The sequence below is a fragment of the Cavia porcellus genome, unplaced genomic scaffold (assembly GCF_034190915.1).
Source record: "Cavia porcellus strain 051 isolate PalLab524CR breed Dunkin Hartley unplaced genomic scaffold, mCavPor4.1 scaffold_34, whole genome shotgun sequence".
In the NCBI taxonomy this organism is placed as follows: Eukaryota; Metazoa; Chordata; class Mammalia; order Rodentia; family Caviidae; genus Cavia; species Cavia porcellus.
This window is the reverse complement of record NW_026947517.1, coordinates 26,088,918-26,102,637: the sequence shown is the minus strand read 5'-3', so window position 1 is coordinate 26,102,637 and position 13,720 is coordinate 26,088,918.

Here is a 13,720-nt window from a genome sequence, read left to right as displayed (position 1 = left end):
AAAGCATGGTAGCACTTCAAAGCAAGATATTAAATTAGCAGTGGCTATTATAATCTCTTGTTTTCTTAAAAGTAGCTGTTCATACCATCACAGATAATAAAATCAAACAACCCAGGATAAAACCATCCCAACTAATGAATGGGAACATTATAAATCTCCAAAGCAATGTAATGGGGGATCATGATTACCATAAACTCTTATGTACTCTTACCGGTTCTTAAACTAGGGAGAGTATACAGTATTTATACATGAGTTTGATTGATTTCATGTATGAGTAACGTCTCAAGTTGCATCCATTTATTTATAAATATCTCAATGTGATCATTCTTTATATCTGAGTAGTACTCCATTGAATTACAATACCACAGATTTTTATCCATTACTCAGTTTGCAGACACTTAGGCTGTTTCCAAAATCCGGCAATTACAAATTGTGCTGCTATAAAAATGGGTGTACATATATCACTGAAGTATGGTGCTTTCAGTTCTTCTGGGAATATGCCTAGAAATGGAATAGCTGGGTCAAGTGGGACTTCCTATTCCACTTTTTTGAGAAATCTTCATATAGACCTCCATAACGGTTGCACAAGTCTAAATTCCCATAAACAGTGCAGGAGAGTTCCATTTTACACTCAGCTTCTCCAACATTTGTTGTCGGTAGTTTTCTTGATCCTGGCCATTCTTTCTGGAGTGAGATGGAATCTCAGTGTGGTTTTAATTTGCATTTAATGAATAATGAGGATGAATATTTTTTTCATGTATTTATTTGCCATTTGTATTTCTTCATCTGAGAATTGTGTATTCATCTCAAATGTTATTTTTGGATTAGATCTTTGAATTATTGGGGGTCTGATTTTTTTTAATTCTTTATATGTTTTAGAAAGAAATCCTTTGTCTGGGGGAGGGTTCTCTAAGATTTTTTCCCAGGATGTGGTTTTTTTTTTTTTTTCACTATGCTGGAGATTTCTTTTGACATGCACACACTTTTTAATAAGGTGCGACCCCAGTTATTGATTCTGGGAAGTATTTCCTGTGTGATTTGATTCTTGTTCATGAATTATCTACCTACTCCTATGTCTTCAAGAATTGTACCCTATTTATCTTCCAACAGAGTTACTGTTTCTGTTATAATATTCATATCTTTGATCCACTTACATTTTAGTTTAGTACATTTTGATAGGCATGGGTCTAGTTTTAGTTTTTGGCCTATGGTGAGCCAGTTTTTCAAGCACAATTCATTAAAGAGCTTGTGGTTCTTCCAGTGAACATGTTTGGCATCTTTATCAAAGGTAAGATGGTTGAGTTTGTTTGTAGTTGTTGTCGTATCTTCTAATTTATTCCACTGAACTTCAGATCAGTTTTTATTGCAATATCATGTTGATTTTCTCATGATTGCTTAGTAGTATACGTTCAGTTCTGGGATTGTGATGCCTCCTGCCTTGCCTTTGCTGCTTAGAATTGTCTTTGCTATTCTAAGTCTCTTCTGGTTCCAGATTAAGTTTAGGAGTGATTTCTCTAGATCTATGAGGTATGTTGATACTATGTTCATTGGGATCGCAGTGAATCTGTATAACAGTTTTGATAGAAGGGCCATTTTCACAATATTTAGTCTTCCTATTCATGAACAAATGATGTCTTTCCATTTTCTGATATTCTCTTCAAATTCTTTTTCAGGATATTATAATTTTCCTGATATAGATTTATTTTTACTTCTTTCGTGAGACTAATTCCTAAATATTTCATTCTTGTGGGGTAGTGTGAAGGGTGTGGCTTCTCCTATTTCTTTCTCAATGATTTTGTTGTTAGTGTATAGGAATACTATTGATTTTTGAGTATTGACTTTGTATCCAGCTGCTTCACTGAATTTCTTGTATCTAGTCTCCAAGATACTTCCTAGAGGGTCTTCTATGTACAGTATCATGTCATCTGCAAATAATAATAATTTAACTTCATCTTTTCCTGTCCTTACCCCTTTAATTTCTGTCTATTATCTCACTGCTCTGGCTAGAATTTTCAGTACTATTTTGAATAGGAACAGTGATGAGGGACATCCTTGTCTTGTGCCTTATTTTAAGATAAAGGCCTTCAGCTTTTAGCCATTTAATATGATGCTGGCTGTTGGTTTGTCATAGATGACCTTTATCATATTGAGGTGAAGATTATCTATTCCAGTTTTCTTTAAGGTTCTTTCATGAATGGAAGTTGCGCCTTATTTAAAGCTTTTGCTGCATCTGTAGAAATGCTCATATGATTCTTACCTTTGGTTTTACTGATATGGTGGATTTCATTGATTGATTTACATATGGTGAAACATCCCTGCATGCCTGGGATGAATCGCACTTGGTTGTGGTGTATCATCTTGATGATTTGCTGCATCCTGTTTGCCAATATTTTATTGAGGATTTTTGCATCTGTGTTCATTAGGGAGATTGGCCTATAGTTCTCTTTTATATTTGGGTCTTTCTCAGATTTTGCAGCTAGAATAATATTTGCTTCCAGGAATGATTAAGGAAGGATTGCTTTCCTTTTGATTTTATTGAAGTTTTTAAGGAGTACTGGCATTAAATTTCTTATTATTTGCTGTAGAATTCCAGTGAATCCACCTGGGCTCTTCTTTGTATGTAAGGAGAATTATTATATTTTCAATTTAAGTAATAGAGATTGAATTATTCAATAGTTTTACATCTTCTTGATCAAGCTTTGGTACTTCATATGTTTCTAGGAATCTGTCCATTTCTTCTGTTTTATTAAACCAATTAGACAATTTTAAAATAGGTGTTGATGATCTTCTGTATTTCCCAAGGGTCTGTTGTGATTTTGTCATTTGCATTCCTTATTTCATGAATTTGAGCTTTTTCTTCCCTTTTTTAAACAGGATAGGTTAAGTGCTTATCAATTTTATTTATACTTTCACAGAACCAATTGTTTCATTTATTGATTCTTTGGATTGTGTTCTTAGTCTCTATTGCATAAATTTCTGCTCTGATTTTTATAATTTCCTCCCTTCTTTGGACTTTGGGCTTCACTTGCTCTTGTCTTTCTAGATATTTGGGGTGTACCATCAGGTTGTTTATTTGTATTATTTCTGTATTTCCTGATGTGGGAAGTCAGTGCAATATGTTTTCCTCTGAGGACTGCTTTATTGCATCCCACACTTTCCAGTAAGTTGTATCTGTATTTTTGTTTGCTTTTAGGTATTGTTTAATTTGTTCTTTAATTTGCCCTGTGACCCATGGATTGCTCAAGAGTGTGTTATTCAATTTCCATGTGTTTGTGTGATTTTTGCAGTTTCTTTTATCATTAGTTACTAGACTTATGACACTGTGATCTTATATCATGCATGAGATAATTTCAACTCTTTTGCAGTTATTTAAAAATGTTCTGTGGGCTAGTATATAGTCCATTTTAGAGAACATCCCATATAATAATGTGAAGAATATGTGTTGTGACGTTTTTGTTAGGAACACTCTGTATATGTCCATCAGGTCCATTAGTTTACAGCTGTGATTTAGTTCTGTTATTTCTTTGCTGATTTATGTCTGGTTGATCTGTTTCTTGCTGCTCATCGTGTGTGAAGTTCTCCTGTTAGAATTGTGTTGTTGTTTCTTTGATTTTTCATTTCTATATATACTTGCTTTGGATGACTTTGTGTTCTGGGATTTGGTGCATATATATTTAAGATACTTATCTCTTCCTCTTTAAGTTTTCTTCTAACCAGTATGTAGTGACCTTCTTTATGTCTTAGAATCATTCCTGGTTTGAATTTCACATTGTCTGCAAACAAAATAGCTACCCTTGTTTTTTTTTTTTTTTTTTTTTTTTTTTACTTCATGTTGCATGATGTATTGTTTTCCATCCTTCGAATTCCAGTCTGTGAGTTTCATTTTGGGTTTCTTGTAGACAGCATGTGATTAGCCATTGTTTCTTGATCCATTCTACCAGTCTGTTTCTTTTAATTGGTGAATTAATCTCATTCACATTAATGTTTATAACTGTTATTTATTAGTTTACTGTTGACATGTTATCTTTGCATACTGGTTAAATATCTGCCTTGCTTAGTAGTTTTATTCTATGAGTACCTAAACTGTCTTTCAGTATTCTTTGCAGGGTTGGCTTGGTGGTCATAAATTTCTTTAGATGTTCTTTGTCATGTAAGTTAAAGATGCAACAGCAGGAAATAACATGCCAATAGGCTTGCAAATTATTTGTCATTATAAAATGACTGCACCTGTAAGTGAACCCTTTATTGGCAATTCAGGTACATAGAGGCCTTGTAGCATCAGCTACAATGCTAGGTTGAGGTGACAGGAAGCACCATGCAGGTTTCTAACCCATGTGCTTCTTGAGCATGCAACACAGAATGTAATGGCTTAATATCCATAGAGAATCTACAACAGTCTTCAAAACCAAGTTATTGATACAGTTGGGCTACTCCACAAGAGAAAAGTGGCATGGAACATTAGCCAACTAAAGAACTTTGTCTTGTCTGAACAATGTCACCTCTTACCCTTTCCCATCTGTTGTAGTAAGGGTTTGCAAGGAAAGAGATTTAATATGGAACTTATAATTGATAAAATTATATTAAAATATTCACTCCCAAAAAGTCAGATTTAGAGAGGTGTAGATCTGCCCACATACTAGATACCCAAAGAATCCAGTTGACAATCTGAATCCTATGACAACTTAATTCTTAAGTCCTGCTGAACACCTAGAGCCCATGGAAAGCGTCACCACAAGTTTATCTGGAGATAGAGGCACTGCCAATGTCTCATGCAAGTCTCTATCAAGGTTGTGTACTAGGAAGAGTCAAAATTCAGTGTTGTAAGCTACAAAGTCTGTGCAGTTGAGCACAGCATGTGTGCCATCAGGCTGAGTGATCAGTACTGGAACCAAGACAAAAAGCTCAAGATGAGGGCCAGAGATCTGCAAAAGAAAACAGTAGCCATGCACAGTACTAATGAGGTCCTGGGCTCCTCTCTGATTATGCTGATGATTTCTGTGTTCATATCTGGAAAACTGTGATACCAGCTTCTCCATGAGAATCAACAGCCCAGCCCCTTCCCCTCCATTTCTCCTTTGATGGTGTTTGCAACAATCCTTCAACGTATGCCCTATGCCAAAAGTCATGGTGCCTCAGTGCATGGGGTGACCCAAGTTGACATTACTAAGTGGGCCACAATACCAATGCAGTTCTTCAGATACTTTAAATTATAAAATAGACTTTATGGGTGCTGAGTATTGATCTCAGTGGCATAAGCATCTGCTTAGCAAACTCAAGGTCATGAGTTTGATCCTCTAGAAACAAAAAAGGACGTAATATAACTCCATAGCTTAAAGTAGTCATCTGGTCTACCTCACATAAACAACAGAGAGAAAACCTGTGGCTCATTCAAATGTAATAATAAGGAACACATACCTCCACAGAGTTGTCTTCTCATGGGCCTTGACAAACCTCTCACAAGAACTATGTGGTCTCTTTCCTGTGTGTGTGTGCTGCACTCTACTTAACTGTGGGCATTTGCATCAAACTGTAGACAAGGTTATTGATTATATCAGGCAATTTTAAAATCTTTTTGAAGGAAAGTAGAAAGACAAACAGTTATATACATTTGTACACATAAGTCTTACTGCAGTATACTGACAGCACTGAACCCAGGAGAGAATGTCATGAGGCTGGTGGTATGCACATCACTACCTCAATAAGGTCACAGTGGTTATAGATGCTGGAGGTAAAAAGTGGAAATACGTTAACAACCAAAACAGTTGAAACAAAAAAACTACTGAATATGCATTTAACATACCAAATCTAAACAGGGCCTGATGGCATGTGTGTGTAAGCCAAGTACTTGAGAGGCTGAGGCATGAGAATTGTTTGAGACCACTCTGGGTTATAGAGAGATCTCAAGCCAACCTGTACTTCATAGCAAGATGTTGTCTCCAAAAGAGAAGCAGTTCAAATCTAATGAACACAATAGTGTAATAGTGATAGCCTTGTTATATTAGCATTATTATCATGCTTATATCATGCTTAGCACACTATGAAAACCTAACTTAGAACCCATTTCATAATAAAATATCATATCATTTACTAAACAGAGTACACTGCTGAGTATTTGTTGTTCATCATTGGCATTTGGTGGTGACGGAGCAGTGCTTGCTGCTGCTCTCCATAGAAAAGTGACTATTGCTGCAGTAAACAGGAATATGCATGAATCACTGCAATGGGTCCTTAGATCTTTGAGTATGAGACCCACTAAAGGAAGCACTGCACTTAGTGGACTTACTATGTTTAATCATTTGAATATTTTGAACACTGACTTCAGTAGTGGCTGAAATACTTGGTTACATTTCCACCAACAATGTTAAATAGTTTCTTATCTCCTGCTGTCTCATGAGTGTTCTTTTGATCTTGTGGTGATTTGTCTCTGCAATGCGATGGTGTACTGATTCACATTTTTCTTTTGTGCATAAATGCTCAATAGTTCTTCAGGTATTTCTTGACAATTTGTACCTGTTCTGAAAAGTGTGTATTCATTTCACATTTCTATTGGATTTACATGTTAGCTGTCAGGGAGTAACATGCAATCGCCTATTCTGTAGATTATTTCTTCATTCTTTTTTATTTGATGTTTTTTTTTTTTTGTTTTGTTTTGTTTTTTGGCTTCTTTATTTGTGCATGAGTATTAAAATCTTATATAATCCTTTTTGCTTGCTTTGTTACCCTATCTTATTTTCTATTAAAAGCACCAACAATAGCATTGAGTTAAAAAGTTTTGTTAATGCCTCTACATTCAGACCATAAAATGCTTGGCTCATTCATGTTTCACTATGTTTTACTCTAATATAGGCATATTTAAGACTGCTGCCCAAATTACCATGAAAAGCACATTTCCTGCAAATAATCATGATTTGCAGTTTGCTTCAGTTATCCCATCCTACATTTATATTCCTGACCTAAATTACCTGTTTCCTTAAACTTCAAATGCAGGTATAAAAACAACTGCCACATATTCTGGTAGATCATATAGCAAAATTGCCTCCCAAAGTCAGCTTCAAAGCCATGATCATCTGATCTCATCCTCTACTGATGCTGGGATTAAAGGAATCACACTTAGCCTAGGGCTTTATACATAAGCCCTTACAGTGCAATTATTTAAATAAGAGATAATCAAAAATTGCATACATTTTGTTAGTTTTTATCAAATAACAAGAAATATAAAAGTGACTATTGTAATGTATTGAAAACAAGAATTGACTGGTTAAAATGATAACTGCCCAATGACGCTCAGCATAGTCAGTGCATAAACAAATGTGCTTTCCAAGTGACGTTAGGGGATAACTGCTGAGTGGCCAAGTGATAAATGTATGATCCTAAAGATTCATACATATATTTCTCAAAGGAAGGTTGAGACTCAAGGCCTGGGATATCTTAAATTTGCTCACAAAAATCTGAATCAAAAGCAGAGTTGGTGCATATCTATACTCCCAGCACTCAAGAGGCTGAGAGAGAAGGGTTGTTGTGAAGTCAAAGAAATTGTAGGCACCATATGGGTTTCAAATCCAAGTGATGCACATAGTGAAAGCCTGTCTCAGTAAAACAAAACTAAACTAAACAAAGTAAAACCAAACATCACAGCTGAATGGAGACTGAATTCTTCAAAGCTTAATTCCATGTCTTGGTGATTCATTTTATGTACATTTTTTGAAAAAGCAATTCAGATGCTAGATTGCAACTCACAGCCAAAAGGGAGCACTGATTTTTGTGCTGAGTCACTGCAAGAGTCCCTGTGCACTGTCTATAAAGCAGAGCTCATAGTGGGAGACTGCAGAACCAGCATACATAAAGCAAAGGGTAGACAAATGTCTCATGGATCACTTTGATAGATGACAGATGATATCTCTTCAAATCTTGTTTAGGTCACTGAGTCCTTTGTTCTTAATATACTTAAGCAGCATTTTGAAATTTGAATTTAGTTTCATACAAGAAAACATAAGTAACAGCATATATGGTACATAAATAATAACTCAAATGATAATGGAAAACTGTGTATGTAAACAATGTATAAACATTGAAACAAAGCACACATTGCAAATTATAGCTCAATGTCAAAAAGTGATGACCTTTCACTCAGAAATAACAAATATATCTTGGGAGGCTGATGTAAGAGAACTGCCTTGAGTTGGAGGCCAGCCTCAGTTACAGAGCTGTCTGAAATAGAGAGAAAGACCCTGAGTGCAAAACTCCACAAAAAAATGAAACTTGAAAATTGACTGCATAAAACACCATTGGTTTGTTTTAAAAATTATATCCATACAATATAGGAACACTCCAAGAACTTTCAACATGTTCTGAGGTAGAATGTTGATACTTTCCTTAATATAAAGAAAACACATTCGTGTTTGGGTATTTTTCTCAGTGGCATAAACACCTGCCTGGCAAGCATGAGCTAATGGGTTCAATCCCTGGTACAAAAAAAAAAAGATTCAATTTCCTACTTCATGACACTGGCACATAATTAGAGAAAATCAAATTAGATCTCAATTATGGAACACCGAATTCATGGGTTAACAGGTACATGGAATACTGATTATTGACAGAGATGGTGTTATTCATCTCAAGTAAGAAATCAGAAGCCAACTTTAACTTCATGCTTACCCTAAGAACTACTTGACTTTCAGTAAAGATCCTCTCAGTTGTAAATCCTGCTATTGGCACCCTGTATCATGCCAATCACTTGCACATCCTTTCCATGCTGCTGTGATCCACACCACACAGAAAACCCTTCATGCCTAACAATGGATATCCCTGCAGCACAACTTCTATTTAGGGCTTCTATTTTACACCACGTAGTAAAGTCCACTGCAAAGAATTTCTATATATAAACAATGTGTATTATCAGTGAAGCTTTTAAATCAGCTGTTAATTCAGAGATGCCACCCCTATTCCTTTCCACTCAGAAGGATATCATGTGCATGTGTCCATGCAAATGCATAAATTTTGGCATTTTTCAATGAGGGTTTAATAATCAGGTGATTCTGGAATTTGTCTTTAGCAAGCACACTTTACCCTGCCCTTGATAACACTTTCATATCTGCTTCATTTTTCTCAGAATTCAAAAATCCATGGCTGTTCTCAAAAATAGTCTCTGAGCAGAGGTTTCACCTAAATAATTACGTTCAAAATTCTTTTGTATTGTCCTGTATGATATACAAGAGTTCACTAGGTGTTTGGGAAGCCTTCCTCCACTGAGGTACATCACTACACATCTTTGAATACTCAGTACCTTTGCCAACATCTGTGATGTGGATGGAAACACAAGAACATACTATAAATTTAGGAGATCACTCTAAATACAACAAAGCACAAGTTTAATGAGAGTAGCTGTGGCTATAAGGCCCTGTATCACAGACATTTATAAACATCAAACCCTCCAGGTCTGCTTCTCACAGCAATGAGGGAAGAGACCTTCCTCAGTACTTTTGTAGCAGCTACAAAATGCATCAGATTCAGGGTGTCCCCAAGCTCCTTGCCTCACTGAGCTTGTGGAGGTGCCAAGGCAGCAGAGAATTTCAAAGGTAGTACTGGAATCTGCTGCTGTCAAAGAGAAGATAGAGTCACTCTTGCCACCAGAAAAAGGCAGCATGCACAATGGATGACCCACAGCCAATGCTGGAGGACCTCAGGAGCTGAATCTAACTAAATACCTGAGGATCAAGACACAGAAACTGCTTCTAACCACTTGTAACTGGTTTAGGCCTTTTGCACCCTATTTCTGGGCTCCCATCCACAACCTCACCATTCTGCAGCTCGAATATCTCCCAGGTTCATTCCTAATCAGGCCACATGACATTGAAACCACTAAATGAGATCCAGCAAACATTCTGCTCCAGTACTGTGCTCACATCAGGTCAATGATGCCCAGACACAGGAAAGATTTAAGAGACTGCCTGTCATGGCTCACCTGGTTGGACAGTTCATATAGCCCACCTCTTCATCAATGATTGAGTCTTGCTTTACTGCCCTCCTTCTGAGTCAAGAATAAACGGGGAAAGGAACCCCTCCCTGCAAGAGAGGATCCCAAAGGACAGACTGTAGTGCAGACTTCTTGAGCTGGCTGTCTCCTTCAGTGCTGATATCCACAGAGGAGTGCTTGTACCAAAGAAATTTACCTCAGGCTTTTTATTTCCAAATCCATTTGATTTCAAGGATAAAAAGAAAAAGTAAAACTAAATTTCAAAACATGTCAATCAGGGACAACAATGGTAAATACCTTGCACACTGTCATCCCAGTACATTCACACAGAGTACAAGATGTTTGTATTCAATTTTCCAAACAATACTAAGCTGAGTTAGTTAAAAAATGTTGGCAGTGAGACAGGGCTAGGTCCTCCAAAGAGTCCATGCAGAAGCCCAGATATCTTGCAACTATGGAGAAGCCAGATACTTCCTGTTAAGTGTCAAACTTCAGGACAAAACATTAAGCAAATATATTGGTATTGTAAGGATTGATTCGAAATTCTTCCCTAGCACTCTGAGGAAGTCAGCAGTCACCATTCAAATAAATGTATCCCTATCCTAAAGCCTGATACTTTAAATAATTCCTATCATCCGGGTGAAGTCCTGAGTCACCTTCTGAACCCCCTAATTGAAGTGTCACTACTGCATAAGAATGCCTGCTTTCTGTGTGACAGGCTTCCCCATGGGTTCCCAATTTAATTAACTTTACCTGAACTATTAATCTTATTGGCTTCCATATTTCTGTCCCATCTTATGCCCATCTGCCTTGTAGTTCCCAGTATTCCCACCTTAAACCCATCTCACCAAATTATTTTACTCTATAAAAGCCCCTAGAAAAGAGTCGTTGGCAACCCACTCAGGACCCCTTCTCTCTCTCAGACAGCTTTCTTTCTCCCAATAAATATATTCTACTCTTAAATTCTGTTGTTCCTAAAATTTGTTCTTTAATTTTAGAGAACACAAATTCATACTGGACATAGTACATCACGAATTTCTTTCCCCTGTAGCAACACCATTATAAAATTTTCTCTTTAGTGAACTCAGGTAAATGAGTAGTAGTTTGTGTTCTGTAATGTTGATCTCACCTCTTTGGGGAAACTCTCACTGAAGGCCTTTATGCCTGCATTTAAGTGCTGCTTCTGTTTTCTGAAAGTGAACTGATCTGTAATTGTGGTTATGGTATCTACAATTTATTAAGGATATGACTCAAACTATTTCTTTTGAATGGTTTACCTCCAGCCTTGGAGGAAGACACACAGCAAAAACTATTTTTTATTTCAACATTCAATCTGAAGAATGTACTTGAAAGAGTTTTGCCCTAGAATGAGTTACAGGACCTCCTGGTTGTAGCTCAACATGGTAGAAGGCCCAATCAGGGATGCTAACCATATGGCCACTTCCTCTTTTTCCCTGATTACAACTTCCTCATTCCTTTCCCAGGGGCCTCAAGAAAATTCCATTAAGCTCCTCACATGACAGAAATGTCTGCTTCAAAGTCCACATTCTTGCAATGTCACACATACCCCTAACCCCATAATCAGTCAAAAAAGACCTTGGTTTTTTTTGGACTACTCCTCACATTCCTTGAATAGAAAGGTCACTTTTACTTTTTCTTATATTCTGCTTCTCTATTGCACCAGAAAATGCTAACAGCACTGATTCTTGTCTATGTACCTCCTCAGTAATTCATATGATCAATGCCATGAATATCTAATTGAAATTAATGTAGTAGACTGTTGCTTAATTCTACCAGTGTCAATGCAGTGAGTTTCATCCTAAGATAAAAATAAATGTTCATACAATCTTCAATGCAGAAAAAGCATCAAAATATAAACAGGGTCCTACAGGTGTACAGACTTCTTTCAATAACATAATAGAAGCTTTATAGCAAAAGGCAAAAATGCAGTTTATGTATCTTAAAATTGTTGAAACAGCCATTAATGTAGAAATTTTTTGAACAATTTTAGGTGAACCTTCACTTTTATAAGAGATAACCTACTGCCATGGCAATATCTAGTTCTTGCTAAATTATACACTCAAACCAATTATTTTACATTTATAATGACTGATGTATACAACTTTATACATTGCCAGGAATACAACCACTGTGAGTTGTATTGATCACTTAAAACTGCAGGAAAAGGGAAAAGCATTCAGACAAATCATAAAGATATTTACGTTAATATGACTCATGTTAATGATGGAGGCGAATGAAACTTCTGACCTACTATATGTCTGCTATGAGTTTGTGTTCTATAAAATAGAAGAATAATGTTTAGAATGATGGAGTCTAAGAATGTAATATATTTATTGAGAGAAAGAAAGCTTCTGTCTGAGAGGCAGAAGGCATCCTAAGTGGGTTGGCAAAGAATCTGTATTTAGAGAGTAAAAACAGGATGTTAGATGGGTCAAAAGATGGGAAGAATGGGAATTTGCAAGGTGAGCATAAGGTGAGATAGAGCTGTGTTCAACCGATAGGGTCAATTGCTCAGGTAAAATTGATTCAATTAGGAACAAATGGGGGAGAATGTCCCATAATAAGTGGGCTTGCTTACCAGCAGGGACATTTCCTGTAGGGGTTTGGGATGGTGAATCTTGACTTCTTCACTGTGATAGAGAACTATTTGAACTATTGGCCCTTAGCACTTGGTTGTATTTCTGTTGGCTTTTGTCTTGAGATTTTTGTCAGAGCAGGAGTTGATTGTCTCTTCTAAGGCTATAAGCAATCTGCATTTATCCCTCTCTCCTTTGAGTCCCAGCCCTGCTGTTACAGGCAGCTGAGTTAGTTAGAAATATATAGGCAGTGAGACAGGACTAGGTCCTAGAAATGGCCAATGCAAAAGCCCAGATAACTTGCAACCATGAGGGAGACGGATACATCGTGTTGTGGATCAGGCCTCAAGACAAAACACCCAGCAAATTCATCCCTATCCTAAGGGCTGAGCCAGTGCTGACAGACAGGCTTGGACTGGCTCTGACCTGGCTGCTGCCACAGTCTCAGCCCCACTGCTGGTCTCATTGTTCTGTTGTATCTTATTGGATTGTATTATTTGTGATAGTATAAACAAATGTTTTATGGACAATGAGATAATACAGTAACCATTGTTCATTTTGTGTTATTTGGTTCTGAATAATCTGTAATATTTTCATACTCTTTGATGGTTTTATAATATTTTGTTATGTTTGATGCTATTCTGTATGAAAATATACTCAACTACTACCCAGGGCAAGAGACATTATGGTAGTTACTGATATGTCAGGTTGTATTGTGTTGAAATGCTGTGTTGCTTAAATTGTTGTGCTCCAATCTCATTTGTTAAGCCCTCTTTTATTTTAATCTCTTTGAAATTAAAATAAATTTTTAAAAAGTTCCCAGGTGGCCACTTTCTTGTTTATCAATTGGTGTGCTGTTTAATGTTGCCTCACCCCAAGGGATTTTGTTTAACCAATTTTAGCATCATTTTGACCAGCTGGCAACTTAGGTGGAAGCATGTCTTTTAAATCTGTTACCCAAATAAACCTTTATTACATGATCTGAAAATATAAATGTTGAGGAAAATGTCGTTGAGCTCAAATAAAAAGAAATAGCTGCTAACAAAGCAGACAATTGGACAAATTGACAACAGATATATAAACTGACAATCATCTTATAAAATTAGAATGCACTCAAATATATTTGGCCAACATGAACTATCATAAATAG